The sequence below is a fragment of the Dioscorea cayenensis genome, chromosome 7 (assembly GCF_009730915.1).
Source record: "Dioscorea cayenensis subsp. rotundata cultivar TDr96_F1 chromosome 7, TDr96_F1_v2_PseudoChromosome.rev07_lg8_w22 25.fasta, whole genome shotgun sequence".
Taxonomy (NCBI): domain Eukaryota; kingdom Viridiplantae; phylum Streptophyta; class Magnoliopsida; order Dioscoreales; family Dioscoreaceae; genus Dioscorea; species Dioscorea cayenensis.
In genome coordinates, this window is record NC_052477.1 from 12,966,343 (window position 1) to 12,984,113 (window position 17,771).

At 40.1% G+C, this 17,771-nt stretch overlaps 1 non-coding gene across 1 annotated transcript; it reads left to right on the plus strand.

Moving 5' to 3' along the window:
* The first annotated feature begins 11,261 nt into the window (after positions 1-11,261).
* Positions 11,262-11,367, plus strand: LOC120266212. Its single transcript, XR_005538054.1, has one exon. It is a non-coding gene; the product is annotated as a small nucleolar RNA R71 (small nucleolar RNA).
* Positions 11,368-17,771: the final 6,404 nt, after the last annotated feature.

Genomic DNA, 17,771 nt, shown 5'->3' on the forward strand with positions numbered 1-17,771 from the left:
GGTTGTGCTAACTCAAATAAGAGGAGGTTGGCACACACTCTAGCATCTCACACATGACCTATGTTTTCGCGTTTGAACCTTAGCAAGATTTTCTCCAAAATCGGTGCATTATGATCCACATTGGTTTCTTTCCTTCATACTCGGCCTAACCCTACCTGCACGATAGTCACATAAAAACACAAATATTAGTGTAAAAACCCGAGAAAAGTAATGCTCAACATAAGGAAAGAATGCTTCGCATTCATATCACACAAGCACTTATCAGATATGTCAATTACCTTTAAATATAGAAGGTAAATGTAAATTACTTGCCACCACATACATCATGTTAACATAATCACATTGCAATCTTACAAAATTACCTATGAAAGTGGTTCCTCAAAAGCACTTGGCCTACAATTTGAAACCATAGTTGCACTGTTGTTTCTCATTTGATAAGCCTTGTCATTAACAATGAATTAGACCATGACAAGTTGTAATACTAGTTATGGATTAAATCATGTGCATACCTCAATGAAGTTGTCATATAGGACTTGAGGATCAATGTTCTCCATGGGGTCCTGTTCGATGCTAACTCGCTACCAAATTATAAAAAAAAATCATAATTAATTCATTGAAACGTGACTCTTGTTCTGGCCACATAAACAATACATAGTTAGGTAAATTAACAAAAAGTAAGATTCAATCAAAATTGTTAGTATAATAAAAACCATTACTCACATGAACTCCATGGAATCTCCTTTATGGCGTAAAACTCTATAGATGCTGTATTTGATTGTTATTTGTTTTCTATTAACTTTTCCCTTTCTGAAGCTAGTGTCCAGTTCAGTTGGATCATTTCTCCTGAGAATTGGTTTCCTGCCCCTGTTTCTGTTTGCTGGCTCAGGTAGTATCATGGGACCTTGTGGACTCTTGGGCTAACAGTTGGAGCTTTGGTTTGGGTGTAGGATGTGTTCATAAGTTGCTAGGAATGTACTAACCCTATAACAGTCATCTAAGTAATCCTCGGGTTTCTTTTTATTATAATATAGAGATGATATTACATGAGGACATGGGACACCTGTTAGTTGCCATCTCCTACAAGTGCAAGATTTATCACCTTGCGTCTTACATGACGAGCTAAGTTGTTTAGATTTTTCCAACTTTTTGAGAATCTTAGGGAAGTGTTCAGTTGTGCATTTTTTCATTGCATCTCTTCTCTTTTGGATTTGAGTTATGAGTTGTGTTCTTATCATTTCATTCATGCTAACTATGCCCTTGGTTCTGGCCACAAGAATTGTGCTATTAAAGTACTTACATAGATTGTTAAGTAACATGTCACACTTAAATTTTGACTTAAAGTGTGACCTACTCCAATGAACATGATCAATGTTTTTCATAAACCTATGTGCATTTGCTGACATATTTTTGAGAGTGTCCATAGCTAGGTTAATGGCAAGCATGTAACTGGACCAAGCACAAGACCACAACTGATCTTTAAGTGCTTTGCCTCTAAAGTTTTTTTTTTACTGAAATTAGTATGAAAATGCCTCACATAGAACCTATGTTCACTATATGGGAACAATTCTTCATTTGCATTTTGTAGGCCTTATAAGGATAGTTTTTTTTTATTATTTAGATTTACCATTTATGAGCAATTCTTCATTTGCATTTGCATTTTGTATTTACCTTCAGATCAATTGGGGAAAAATCATTAGCAACATAACACACATGTCATTCACTAACTAAATTCATATATACTAAACTTTATGTATGTTGAATATAATAGAGACATGAAGCTAGATAGGAATGAATTAAGGTTTAGAATAGAAGGTAAATACATGCATACATACATTGCAATAAATGAAATACTGGTGTTTTTACTTACTTTCTGTGGATCACTCATGAAAGCCCAATGGTGAGAGTTAGATATTTCTAGGTATTCAGCCAATAGCTCCAAAAACCACAGCCAATTCTGGTAAATGACCTTGTTGACCATTGCCCATGCCGTTGGATAGATGCAGTCATTTACATCTATGGCAACTACTGTAAGCAATTGCCCCCATAATGTGCCCTTAGAAAGCAGCCATCAACAGATAGAACCTGCCTACATCCTGCTAGGAATCCTTCCCTAAGTGGGGATAAGCACACATACATGGCCTCGAACACACCCTCGTTGCATCTGAACTTCACTGTTGAGCTAGGATGTGCTCTAAGCAACTCTAATCTGTAGTTATATAAGCTACACATTTGTGTGTGCTCATCCCCATCAAGCATTCTAATTTCCTATAGAAATACATAAGCAAATAAAAAAATAATGAAACAAAAAAGTTGATCAGTAAGCAATTAGATATTAAAAAGAAGACCCCGCTACTTGTCTATGTCTTCTTTGAATTCACTGTATCTAGGTCTGAATGATCAATTTCATCATTATCTATGGATGAACATGATTGTAACTCATCTGATTCAGCATATTCAGAGTGGACATCATCCTCATCATCTATCTTTCTACTAATTTCTTCCACCTCACCTCGTTTGTCCTAGGTATTTCATTTTCATTCATAACAACTTTAGCCTCTTCCTCTTCACTATGGAAGCTATACTCAGAGTCATGGATGCCACTTAAATCATCACTGCAATGTTCACTATTCTTTTCCTCATCCCCTATGGCAACTTCAGGCTCTTCCCCTTCATCTACTTCATCACCTTCATCTCCTTCATCTCCTATGCCAACATGTTCTTCTCTTTCATCTACATGGACTCCTACATTTTGTCATGGCTGTTCTAATGCTTCTAATATACCCTCCTCTACTTCATCTACTTCATCTTCTTCATCTCCTATGGCAACATCTTCCTATTCTAGTGCTTGTTGTATATCTTCCTCTATAGCTTCATTAACAATCTCATGTACATAACCTTCACTGCCAACCCCACAGCAAGGACCATCAAAATTAGTCACCTTCACATAGACATTTATACTCCTACTGGTGCCCACACTTCTTTCCATTATAGTCACATGTAAATCATTTTTCATTTCTAGCATACTTACCCTTATATTCCTTGTTATCCTCCACCAAAAACTGCAGCCTTCCACATGTATTTTCATCTCCTTAGCCATCTATATAAGTTCTAATCTTGATTTAAAGTTGATAAATGTTATGTACTTGTGTGTATGATTTGCGTATTTTTTTGTATGAATTGATGCCTGTTTTCAGCCTAAATTGGTTCCTTTCATGTTACAGGTGCAATTGAAGCCTAGGAGAGCTCGATAATAGGATTTGAGAAGAAATTTGCATGAAAAACACCGTTTTAGAGCCTTAGTATGTAGAAACAATGTAGCATGAAGAATTGAAGAAAGCGCTAAGTCTGGGATTTCATATGGGCAACCATATGGCCGTGAAGACTCTCACATGCAGTGCTATAGCAGTCACTGTAGCAACTTACGCGATTCTCGGCATTTTCTAGAATCTTCACAGCTCGTATGCTGCCCACGTGGATGGCCACATGACGTCCTGAGAGTTTTTTTTAAAGGGGGTTAGGGCATCTTTTGAAGGATCTTTGGCCACCATTTTCTACCATCATTTTCTAGGGTTTCAAGGGGCTGGAGAGACGAATCTATGGAGCAAGATCAAGAGGAGAAGAGGGGATAGGAGCTTCCCGACATGGATCCAACAAGTTCTCATCACCACCTTCTAGTCTTCATCTTAGGGGAAGTGTTATGAGCTTTGTCTTGTTTTTCTTGTTTCCTATACTTTCTCCTTTGTTGATGATGAACTAGACTTCCAAGGCCACCAGTCACCAGGTGAACCTTGGGATGAACTTGGTTGTATGGATGGTTGATTTACATTTATAGTATTTGTATGGTTTGTGGTCTAAGTCTTGTGATCTTTGATGTGTTGATTTGTATGAGAACTCTGTATTTCAACTTCTAGGTTGTACTTTGTAGCGTGACCATCACCCTTGTACTAGACACTCATGGCTTAGAAGGGATACGTGGTGATTGCTTCCCCGCAAGTGTACGGGATCGCCAAGTAATACCTCGTGTGAAGACACGAGGATCGTATTTCACGGGGCTAAGGATCTCCTATTACTCCTTCTCGAGTTATCTAGCCTAAAATCTCAAGTGAGGGAATTTACTCTACCAAGTGCAATTAAAACTAAAACAAGATTATCAACAAATTAGAGAGAACAAGTAATAAGCAAGCAAGAAACTCAATTTAATGCAAAGGCCTATGGATGCGGATACCCTTGAGGGGTCATCATGAAACATGGATGATGAATAAAAGATGCAAGGGTAAAATGGACCATGAGATTCCAAGATTAGAACAACCCCAATTTCTCGGCGATTAAACCCTAATCCCATATGACTATAGATAGGAATTTCTTCCAAATCCACATTCCTACGATTGCATTAAGTACGAGGAAATCTCACTTAGGAGTAAGCCTACTCTTCTTCGACTTAAACCTACATGGAGGGCTACCAAACACCCGATTTCTCGGTGTGATGATACAAGTATCCCCTTCTAATCCATTCATGATCTAATACATGAGAGCCAGTCACATCTACATGCATCACTCATAAAAGAGCTACGGATTTCTCCTTAGTGTAGCACTTAGCATGAAAACAATGGATTAAATCTCAAAATTACCCAAGCATGGAATTAACAAGTCATCATCTAAAATACATGATAAAATCCCCAAAGGTTCACCAACACCCAGTGGCCTTGGGGGGTCTAGTGTGTCATCATCCCACAACAAGCAATTCATTAAAGTGAAACACAAAAGAAAAGCATAAGTGACACTCCCTAGATGAAATGGTGGAGGAGGAGGTAGAATATATGCCAAATGACGCTTCTCCCACCAAAGGAATGCAGAATGACGCTTCCTCTAGCCCCGGATCTCCTTTCTTCAAATCGTGGTAGATCTCCCCTTGAATGATGTTGCCTTCTTGTCTTAAGTGTCTTGGACCTTGGCCATGAATGATCTCCTAGCTTCCTTGCCCATCTTCTCCTTCCCAAGGTCCCCCTAAAGCCTCTCAAATGGTCTCCCAAAATAAGCCCAACAAAACACCCTTTGTTCTGCCCTAAAAGTCAGTATTTATACACCCCATGATATACGGGGCGTATAAGGGTCGTATGGGGGTCGGATAGCACTCAAAAATCCTAGATTCACGTTTCATACAGGGTGCATACAACCCCGTATACTGGGTAGTATGGAAATCTGGGCAGACAACTCCAAATCATTCCGCTGCTACAGTGCATACGGCCCCCATACTGGGTAGTATGGGAATGGTATGAAATTCCTGTTTTCTTATCTTTTCGCCTAAATGATATCTTCTTGTTCTCCATGGCTTCCTTATGCCCTACAAAGCAAATAGTAGACGATTAAGCACAAAACGGGCATCAAACTTCACAAAATACATGCAAAGTGAATACGATATATATACAAAAACACCTACATTTAGACACTTATCAAATATCCCCACACTTAAGCGTTGCTTGTCCCCAAGCAATTAATTCATGAAAAACAAAGAGACTGAAAAGTGGCTAAATGCATTACCTCTGGCATCAAGCAAATATAAGACTCCAAAAGCAATGGACAATGATACATAGATGTTGAGTTATAGTCAATAAGCATAATAAAAATATCCCGTCTCACCCCTTCTGTGTTGTGTAAGTGAATCTTATATCTCATTTGCCATGATCTGGTCTAGCCTAAGGACCTCAATCAGTACAGCTCCAGATGCTAATCACTCCACTTACAAAGAATACAAAGTCTTAAACTATTAAGTGTTACTTCAATAGCCAAGTAAGATCCTTCTAATTCTATAGCTCGAAACTAAATCCACTTTCATCTCAAAACCTTTGGTAGGTACTGAAAAAGATCACTAGAGTTTTTTTTTATTTTCATTTCATCATTCATTTCTTTTTTTCGAGTTTGACTAACATAGACTGCACCAACATCATTTTGAAATATTTCTGGAGGGTGCACATGCTGGTTAGGCACAAGAGCCACTCAACTACTCGATTACAGTCTACATAGATGCATTCATGCTTCAATAGCAGAGGAATACTGACATAGACTCATTTTTTTTTTTTTTTCTTTTTTTTTCTTTTTCATTCATTTCATTTTTTTTCACCCTAGATCACATCTTCAGAGCACTCTACATGACACAAAACTAGGATTAGCTCAACAAGACTTAGAAGTTCTTAAGAGTCCATTGAAGGATAGAACTTAGTGTTATAAGGCCAAGTACTCAAAGTAGTGTGTTTAAGCATACAAGAGAGTTAGAGTAGTCACATTAGCTATTCCCAGGGCATCAACAAAAAATTCAGTGCACATGACAATACTAGGGGTAAAACAAGATTAAATAAAGCATAGCAACAAGTAACGCACATCAATCATTAATCCAAGCTAAAATAAATCTTTCAACAATGAACAAAGCCATCATAGGTAACACTAGCATGTAACAAATGGTCTAATACATGAAATACACCAATCCCCACACTTAGTGTTGTACATTGCCCTCAATGTACACTAATCATGAAAAACATGCAAGAAGAAGCAATGCAAATAATAGAGGAGGGTGAAAATGAAACTTTCCCGGTTCATCTTGTGTTTGTCATGAGGTATAACTCGACAAAAGGTGTGGTGAGCAATACATGTCTCGTCCGACCTCCATTAAAACTATGAAAGCTCACCAAATTCCCTCAATGCCCTGCGAGGCAACAAGGGGATATCAGCATTCCACAAAAATTTAAGAATACAAACACACGGGAGAAACTAGAGAGTAGTCAACAAAACACAGAGATGAAAAATAACATAGAGTTCGACAATCACAAGTCGGTAGGGTAAGAACCATGCAAACTCATTCAAAACACAAAAATACAAAACAAAACAAACTAAAGTAAATGATAGGTGTCCCATGCTCAAACAAGCCACTACTCATCACAATCTAGTGCCGGTGGTGGTGGCATGGAGGCAGAAGAAGCGGTCATAGGGTGCGAGGATGAGCAATAGTACGAGGTGATGAAACTGTGAAAATCTGCCTTGAGTTGGCGCTGTCCCTTAATGATCTGGTGAAGCTGGCCACGAATCTCACGCTGCTCCTGTCGCACAGCCTGAACTTATCCCTCAATCCCCCTCAATCTCATGTCGAAGTCAGGTAATGATGTAGTGCCGGGGATGGGGACCCTCAGGCTCTGACTCTGTGTTCTATATCTATCGCTGACTGGACTAACCAGTGGCCTGGTGATGTGTTGATTTGCCACTCGCACGCACGCTCACCACCATGCCTATCGCCCGTATGTGGGCCTGCCCGAGGGGTGTTTTACCTCCTACAATGGTCATATCTCGTGTCTGCTCAAATAAACCCATGCCACGGATCAATCTAGTCACATAGGGCCCAATAAATATAGCTCAAATCATGTATACAAGCCATGGTGAAGAAATGCATCGGCGACAAGGTGGCCAAGGTAAGTAGGGCGTGTCTCAAGAATGCCATACATCGTGTAAATATTGGCTTGAGTGACAACCCCCTTGCTATCGGTCCGACCCCATATAGAACGAGCAATCAAAGCATGAATGAATTTGTGTGCAGGGTCAATCATGCGCGAGGCCTTGCGGGTCTGATCATCACCTGCCAAGGTTGCCCAATAGTTGCTCCTATCCACCTCACTTGGGAAATCAAGCATAAGACGTGTACCGGGCATGGAATTGATAAACTCATCATCATAGATCCCCAAGTACTTAGCAAAGTCCAAGTGGTGCATAGTACACTTTTTCCCAAAAGCTTGAAAGCGGATGGTGATACACTTCCTATCCCAGACGGAGTGTCCATCTTGTTGTGCCTTGAATGTACTCAAAACGTCCAAGGTTAATTGGCGAAATGTTGGCTCGTTTATGGCAAAAAGCTTGTCCCAACAATTATGTGATAACCATTCCTTTACTTGATTTGCTATCCCGAGGTTCTCCACAAGCCCCAATCAAGGTAGCACAATGTTCCAAATGGTTTTGTCTTCAACCTATCATATCTCTCTCGATGATGGGACAACTTGAAGACGGGTTCATCGGGTGTAGATGAGGGTCCGGTGGTTCTTGGGCGTTTGGAGGCGAGTCTCTTAGTGTTAGGCATCCCTACAATGACGACAAGCCTTGTTCATGCTCATAGGGATACAAGATAAACCAAAATAAAATGCAAAAGATAGATGATACAAATGAAAAATTGAATTTTTGAGGTCATACGGCCGTATTGGGGGGGGCCGTATAGTCACTATTCACGTGGCAAGAGTTTCCCCTATATTCATAGAATCAAAACTTTTTACATAAATTTGAATGAAAATTCATCCATGACATTCACAACATCCAAACCAAGCAAAATGCTAAAGAAATCCCACCCAAAATCTCCAAGAATGCCCAAGAAATGAAAAAGATAAAACTAGGGCATTGAAAAAGCATATCGACAAAATCTTGAGAAAACAAGCTTTAAACTCGGAGAAAATCACTAGATTGACGTCTCCAATGGATTACGGGAAGTTTTAGGAGAAAAAATGAGAAGATTTGGCCAAGAAATGATGGAGAAAGAAGAGAGAAATTTGGTGGAAAATGAGAGAGAAGAGAGAATGGAAGAGAGAGAGAAAAGAGAGAGGTATAAGAGGGGGGAGAGAGAGGCCGGTTCACCCTAGACGGCACCCATACGACCCTGTATGGGGGCTGTCTGGGCCGTTTGGCCTCTCTCGGCCGAGAGATCAGGCTGTCTCAGACGGCCCTGTATGGGGGGCCGTCCAGGACCTGTCTGAGATGGCACAGAGCCTCTGGTTTGCTCTGTGTTCATCTCAGACGACCCTCATACGCCCTCGTATGGTCATAGCACCTTAAAAACTCACCCGAAACTTCGAAAACCTGCTTTAAATGATGTAAAAATGGTATGGCAAGGTCAAAGACTTCTCCAAAAGCGAATAAAATGAATCAAACGACGATCTAGCACATGAGTTAACACCTAAACATGAGTTTCTCAAGAAGTTACACAAAGACACCACAATTAAGACGATGAGAACAATATGGCAAGTGTGTGAGCATGAACTTATTCAAACACATGCAAGTTTAAGAAATATGAAAAGTGAAATGAACTATGATCTAAAACTACGAAAAATGATAGAAAACACCCCCGAATGCTTAGGTTGCCTCCCAAGAAGTGCTTGTTTAACGTCACGAGCCTGACGTGCCTCATTCCTTACCTCATGGGGGATCAAAGAGTTTGAGGCCACCCCTGGTTTCCCTTGTAGTGTTGTTTCTTCCTAGCAAATTCAGTGTTAACATTGAGAAGACCTCGAATTGTTCATGAGTAGAGAGGGGTGATGAAGCTTCGTACCTTTCTTTTTTTCTCCCATGAATCTTCCTCCACATTTTCTTCACAAATGATTCTTTTTTTTCTTTTTTACTTAGCATTAGTACAGAATAGCCTATCTTTTGGTTCCTTCAAGTTGTGAATTTGAGGATGGTAGTGAGTTTTTTCTTGTTCTTCATTCTCCAACTCTCCCAAGTACTCATCCAAAGGGTTTATAGAGAGCACCTCCTGCACACAATCAGAAATCAACCTATCAGTTTCATCAATAAAGTAAAGTGTGTCATCATGATCTAAAGAATGTTTCATAGCAGCCTGTATAGTGTACACCACTTCCTCTTCTCCAACTCATAAGGTTAGTTTCCCTCCTTTCAAATCAATTAAGGCACTTGAGGTGCTGAGGAATGGTCGGCCAAGAATCAGTGGTATCTCCACATCCTCATCTATGTCCATGATGACAAAATCCACAAGAAAAACAAATTTGTCCACTCGGACAATCACATCTTCAACAATCCCGCGAGGTTTTCTTGTTGATCGATCCGCCAATTATAAGGTCATCCTCGTGGGATGTAACTCATCCAAGCCAAGTTTCAAATACATGGTGTAGGGCATGACGTTTATGCTAGCCCCCGAATCCACTAGAGCATTTTCTTGGACTCCATCTTCAAGCATAAACGGGATAATGAAGCTTCCCAGATCTTTTAACTTTTGTGGGAGTTTCTTTTCTAAAGTAGCCGAATAATTCCCCGTAAGTGCAACCGTGTCTTCTTCCTCCAACTTTCTCTTGTTCGTGAGGAGCTCTTTTAAAAACTTGGCATATTTCGGGATTTGAGTCAATGCTTCAACTATCGGGATGTTCAAGTGGAGTTATTTGAAGATGTTGATGAATTTTCTGAAGTGAACATCCTCCTTGTCATGCTTCAATCTGGTTGGATAAGGGATTGGAGGCTTGTACTCGGATGATTTTAACGGTCCTTGTTGTTGGGGCTTGTCATTTCTACCCTATTTTTTGCTTCACTATTTTCTTCAACTAGCTTGGGGTCTTCCCCGGAGGCTACCCCACTTTTCTTGACACTTGGGCCCACTTCAACCCTTGTCTCCACCTGCCTTTTGCTTCTAAGAGCAATGACCTTTAAGTGCTCCCTCAGATTGTCTTACGTGTTGCTCAGAAGACAACCTAGAGGGCGTTCAGAATGTGCCTTCGTAAGTTCCCCTACTCGATGCTCAAGAGATTTTATAGAAGCTTGGAGGTTTCTCAAAACAGAAACCTATCTCACTAAACTGTTCGGTGTGCTGAGTGAGCTGAGCATTCACCTTACCAAATTGTGCATCCATGCTACTAGTTAGGCTATTGAACATGTCATTTATACTGGCCATGATCTTGGCAAGGACCTCTTCATTAGAAAACTTCTTCTCAAAGACTGGTTGTTGAAATTGAGATCCATGAGGTGGTGCACCTCTTTGTTGTTGGCCTTGATTCCATGCAAAATTAGGGTGGTTCTTCCACCCCGGTTTGTAAGTTGAGCTATATGGGTTCCCTTGATTTCGTTGCCCTCCAATGTAGTCAACATTTTCAATGGATGCAACGGATGAGCTAGCAATTGGACATTGGGCTGCATCATACCCACGACCACAAGTACTACAATTCATCACTGATTTCGACCTCGAACTACAGCCCATAAGAAGATCAAGCTTTCGCATCAACACATCAACCTTTATGGCCAAGGCATTATTGCTACTAACTTCATAGAGCCCGACAGTCTTTTGTGTAGATCCTCTTAAGTCCCAATGTGATTCATTGCTTGCCATAGACTTAAGTAATTGCTCGGCCTCATCGGGATACTTGTTGCTAAGGGAACCACCAGCTGTGGCATCAATGAGTTGGCGAGTAGCATAATTCAGCCCATTGTAAATGATTTGTACTCGCATCCATGAGGCAAAACCATGATGGGGGCACTTCTAAGGAGATCCTTGAATCTCTCATAGGCTTCAAACAATGTTTCGGACTCCGTTTGTTTAAAGGCTAAAATTTCTTGCCTCAACTTTGCCGCTTTGCTTGGCGGAAAATAGCTCTCAAGGAATTTCTCAACCATATCCTTCCATGTTTTTATAGACCCCGGAGACAATGATGTAAGACAATGATAAGCTCCGTCTCTCAAACTGAATGGAAATAGTCTCAAATGGATAGCATTGTCCGACACCCTATTAATCTTGAATGTAGAGCAAATTTGGAGGAACCGGGAAAGGTGGTCATGTGCATCTCCATTTGCAAGACCATTGAATTGAACAAAGTTCTAGACCATGCCGATTGTACTTGCTTTAATTTCAAAGTTGTTGGATGCCAAAGATTATGCTTGAACACTAAACTCATCACCCGTGAATTGGGGTCTTTCATACTCGGATGGAGTGCGCCGCTCTTCGGCCATGATTGAAGACTCTCTATCCTCAATTTCAATGTTCTGTGTACCCAACCCTTCACCAACTTCTCTCAATCTCCGATGTAAAATTCTTTCAATCTCACTATCCAGCGTAATCAAGGTCGACGGATTAGAACGTGTCATGCACAGTACCTTGCAAAACCAAGAAAGATGATAGAAAGTTAAGATCAAAGGAAAAGAAAAATAAAAATTACAAATGAGAAAAGAATTGAATGGCTAGAGTAATAATCTAAAGGTTTCCTAGAATTCCTAAAAGCTCCCCGGCAACAACCCCAAAAACTTGATTTCTTCGCCGCAATTGTACGGGATCGCCAAGTAATACCTCGTGTGCAGACATGAGGATCGTAATCCATGTGGCTAAGGATCTCCTATTACTCCTTCTCGAGCTATTATCTAGCCCAAGATCTCAAGTGAGGGAATTTACTCTACCAGGTGCAATTAAAACTAAAACAAGATTATCAACAAATTAGAGAGAACAAGCAATAAGCAAGCAAGAAACTCAAATTAATGCAAAGGCCTATGGATGCGGATCCCCTTGAGGGGTTATCATGAAACATGGATGATCAATAAAAGATGCAAGGGTAAAATGGACCATGAGATTCCAAGATTAGAACAACCCCAATTTCTCGGTGATTGAAGCCTAATCCTATACGAACATAGATAGGAATTTCTTCCAAATCCACATTCTTAGGATTGCATTAAGTATGAGCTAATCTCACTTAGGATTAAGCCTACTCTTCTTCAGCTTAACCCTACATGGAGGGCTACCAAACAACCGATTACTCAGCTTGATGATACAAGTATCCCCTTCTAATCCAATCAGGATCTAATATATGCGAGCAAGTCACATCTACATGCATCACTCATAAAAAAGCTACGGATTTCTCCTTAGTGTAGCACTTAGCATGAAAACAATGGATTAAATCTCAAAATTACCCAAGCATGGAATTAACAAGTCATCATCTAAAATACAGATAAAACCCCGCAAGGTTCACCAACACCCAGTGGCCTTGGGGGTCTAGTGTGTCATCATCCCACAACAAGCAATTCAATAAAGTGAAACACAAAAGAAAAGCATAAGTGACACTCCCTAGATGAAATGGTGGAGGAAGAGGTAGAATATATGCCAAATGACGCTTCTCCCGCCAAAGGAATGCAGAATGACGCTTCCTTTAGCCCCGGATCTCCTTTCTTCAAATCGTGGTAGATCTCCCCTTGAATGATGTTTGTCTTGTTGTCTTAAGTGTCTTGGACCTTGGCCATGAATGATCTCCTAGCTTCCTTGCCCATCTTTTCCTTCCCAAGGTCCCCCTAAAGCCTCTCAAATGGTCTCCCAAAATAAGCCCAGCAAAAAGCCCTTTGTTCTGCCCTAAAGGTCAGTATTTATACCCCCACAACATACGGGCCATATAAGGGTCGTATGGGGGTCGTATAGCACTCAAAAACCCTAGATTCGCGTTTGTTCATACGGCCCCGTATACTGGGTAGTATGGAAATCTGGGTAGACAACTCCAAATCATTCCGCGTGCTACAGTGCATACGGCCCCCATACTGGGTAGTATGGGGGGTGGTATGAAATTTTTGTTTTTTTTGTCTTTTCGCCTAAATGATATCTTCTTGTTCTCCATGGCTTCCTTATGCCCTACAAAGCAAATAGTAGATGATTAAGCGCAAAACGGGCATCAAACCTCACAAAATACATGCAAAGTGAATACGATATATATATATGAAAACACCTACATTTTGACACTTATCACATGGATGAATACGTTGTGACCATTGGGTATTTCATACCCCTCCATCCATTAGGGTTGGACCTAAATTGAGTATTGACCCTAATTAGAGATTTTCCCGTGTGTATTGTAATCGTAGGAGGATTTGGCTGGAAGAGATTCTGAGCCAATACTCGTACCAGATTAGGGGTTATCGCCGTGACCATTAGGGTAATCTATTTTGGGATATCTCTTGGCCCAAAACCACCATTGCCTGTGTAATTCAAGCATAATTCTAGCTTTAGTGGTCCTAAGAGGACCCTTGCCCAAGCTTCGTACTTTCATTGTTAATTGCTTCTTTATTCTATTCATGTGGTGTGCCTTAGTCCAGTTTGTTTATAGTTATCACTCGCTATAGTTTTTTTATTTTGTTTTAAACCAATATTTGTTAGACTGGACAGTGCCGTCTAGGGGGAGTAGTAGTAGCTCTTGGGACCCTAGGGAATACGACCCCCTCGTGCTTGCGCGAGGGTATTACTTAACGACCCGTGCGCTTGTGGACACTAATCAAAAGTCATCATCACAAAAGTCTACATATCCTCCAATTTTCATGTGATACCAATTCTCAACATCATCTAAACCATAATACATCTGTATTGTGAAGTACTCAACAATGTTCATTGTGAAAATGGAAGTTATGCATAAATTAGGTTTATTACATGACATACAATTTATATGAATGCAATCTATATGCAAGACAAGCATTTTATTGGGTTTCCTGCAGTAATTGATTATCAACATGAGGACAAATAGTTAAACATTTACAAACTTGGGAAAATTAAAAAAAAAAAAAACACTTACTCTGATAGATAAGAAACTAAACAATAACCATGGAATTATATTACAAGCTAATTCTTTGACAAAAGAAACAAAACAGTAAGTACACATTAGTGGTTATTAGTTCGAATTAAACACAAGCTGATTTTTGTACAGTCAATGAAATACTAATTTTAACATTCACTTTAAATCCATACTCACAAGTTTCAAAACATGGAATTAAATACATCATGTAATCTTCATGATTGCTTCCCTGCAAGTGTACGGGATCGCCAAGTAATACCTCGTGTGAAGACACGAAGATTATATTCCACGGGGCTAAAGATCTCCTATTACTCCTTCTCGAGCTATTATCTAGCCCAAGATCTCAAGTGAGGGAATTTACTCTACTAGATGAAATTAAAACTAAAACAAGATTATCAACAAATTAGAGAGAACAAGCAATAAGCAAGCAAGAAACTCAATGTAATGCAAAGGCCTATGGATGCGGATCCCCTTGAGGGGTTATCATGAAACATGGATGATCAATAAAAGATGCAAGGGTAAAATGGACCATGATGATTCCAAGATTAGAACAATCCCAATTTCTCGGTGATTGAAGCCTAATCCTATACGAACATAGATAGGAATTTCTTCCAAATCCACATTCTTAGGATTGCATTAAGTATGAGGTAATCTCACTTAGGATTAAGCCTACTCTTCTTCAGCTTAAACCTACACGGAGGGCTACCAAACAACCGATTACTCAGCTTGATGATACAAGTATCCCCTTCTAATCCAATCATGATCTAATATATGCGAGCAAGTCACATCTACATGCATCACTCATAAAAGAGCTACGGATTTCTCCTTAGTGTAGCACTTAGCATGAAAACAATGGATTAAATCTCAAAATTACCCAAGCATGGAATTAACAAGTCATCATCTAAAATACAGATAAAACCCCGCAAGGTTCACCAACACCCAGTGGCCTTGGGGGTCTAGTGTGTCATCATCCCACAACAAGCAATTCAATAAGTGCTACTTCAACAGCCGAGTAAGATCCTTCTAATTCTATAGCTCGAAACTAAATCCACTTTCATCTCAAAACCTTTGGTAGGTACTCAAAAAGATCACTAGGGTTTTTATTTTCATTTCATCATTCATTTTCCTTTTTTTTCTAGTCCGACAAACATAGACTGCACCAACATCATTTTGAAATCTTTCTGGATGGTGCACATGCTTGTTAGGCACAAGAGCCACCCAACTACTCGATTACAGTCTACATAGACGCATTTATGCTTCAGTAGCAAAGGAATACTGACATAGACTCATTTTTTTTCTTTTCTTTTTTTTCATTCATTTCATTCATTTTCATTTTTTTTATCACCCTAGATCACATCTTCAGAGTACTCTGCATGACCCAAAACTAGGATTAGCTCAACAAGACTTAGAAGTTCTTAAGAGTCCATTGAAGGATAGAACTTAGTGTTCTAAGGCGAAGTACTCAAAGTAGTGTGTTAAGCATACAAGAGAGTTAGAGTAGTCACATTAGCTATTCCCAGGGCATCAACAAAAAATTCAGTGCACATGACAATACTAGGGGTAAAACAAGATTAAATAAAGCATAGTAACGAGTAACTCACATCAATCATTAATCCAAGCTAAAATAATCTTTCAACAATGAACAAAGCCATCATAGGTAATACTAGCATGTAACAAATGGTACTAATACATGAAATACAACCATCCCCATACTTAGTGTTGTACACTGCCCTCAATGTACACTAATCATGAAAAATATGCAAGAAGAAGCAATGCAAATAATAGAGGAGGGTGAAAACGAAACTTCCCCGGTTCATCTTGTGTTCGTCGTGAGGTATTACCCGACAAAAGGTGTGACGAGCAATACATGTCTCGTCCGACCACCATTAAAACTAGGAAAGCTCACCAAATTTCCCTCAATGCCATGCGAGGCAACAAGGGATGATGAGTGTCTAAATGTAGATGTTTTCATATATATGTCGTATTCACTTTGCATGTATTTTGTGAGGTTTGATGCCCGTTTTATGCTTAATCATCTACTATTTGCTTTGTAGGGCATAAGGAAGCCATGGAGAACAAGAAGATATCATTTGGGCGAAAAGAGAAGAAAACTGGAATTTCATACTACCCCCAAACTACCCAGTATGGGGGCCGTATGCACTGTAGCAGCGGAATGATTCAGAATGTCTGCCCAGATTTCCATACTACCCAGTATGCGGGGCCGTATGGAGGCCGTATGCACCCCGTATGGAACGCGAATCTAGGGTTTTTGAGTGCTATATGACCCCCTTATGACCCAGGGGGTATATATACTAACTTTTAGGGCTGAAAAAGGACTTTTGGCTAGACTTTTTGCTGGGCATATTTTGGGAGATACTTGAGAGGCTTGTGGCGACCTTGGGGAGGAGAAGAAGGGCAAGAAAGCTAGAAGATCATCCAAGCCCAAGGTCTAAGACTCTCAAGGCAAGAAGGCAACTTCATTCAAGGGGAGATCCACCACTATTTGAAGGAAGGAGACCCGCGGCTAGAGGAAGCATCATTGGGCATTCCTTTGGCGGGGAAAGCGTCATTCGGCATATTCACCTCCTCCTCCACCATTTCATCTAGGGAGTGTCATTTATGCTTTTGTTTCATGTTTTGCTTGTTTGTATTGCTTGTTGTGGGATGATGATACACTAGACCCCCAAGGCAACTGGGTGTTGGTGAACCTTGGGGGGTTTTATCATGTATGTTGGATGATAACTTGTTAATTCCATGTTTGGGTAATTTTGAGATTTAATCCATTGTTTTCATGCTAAGTGCTACACTAAGGAGAAATCCGTAGCTCTTTTATGAGTGATGCATGTAGATGTGACTTGCTCGCATGTATTAGATCATGAATAGATTAGAAGAGGATACTTGTATCATCACGCTGAGAAATCGGGTGTTTGGTAGCCCTCTATGTAGGTTTAATTCGAAGAAGATTAGGTTTACTCCTAAGTGAGATTTCCTCGTACTTAAGGCAATCGTAGGGATATGGATTTGGGAGAAATTCCTATCTATGTTCGTAATCGCCGAGAAATTGGGGTTGTTCTAATCTTGGAATCTCATGGTCCATTTTACCCTTGCATCTTTAGATCATCATCCATGTTGCATGACAACCCCTCAAGGGGATCCACATCCATAGGCTTTTGCATTTCATTGATTCTCTTTCTTGGTCATACCTTGTTCTCTCTAATTTGTTGGCAAATATCGTTTTAGCTTTAATTACATTTAGGAGAGTAAAATCCATCGCTTGAGATCTTAGGCTAGATAATAGCTCAAGAAGGAGTAATAGGAGATCCTTAGCCCCGTGGAATACGATTCTCGTGTCTTCACACGAGGTATTACTTGGCGATCCCGTACACTTGCGGGGAAGCAATCAAGTTTTTGGCGCCGTTGCCGGGGACTTTAAGGAAT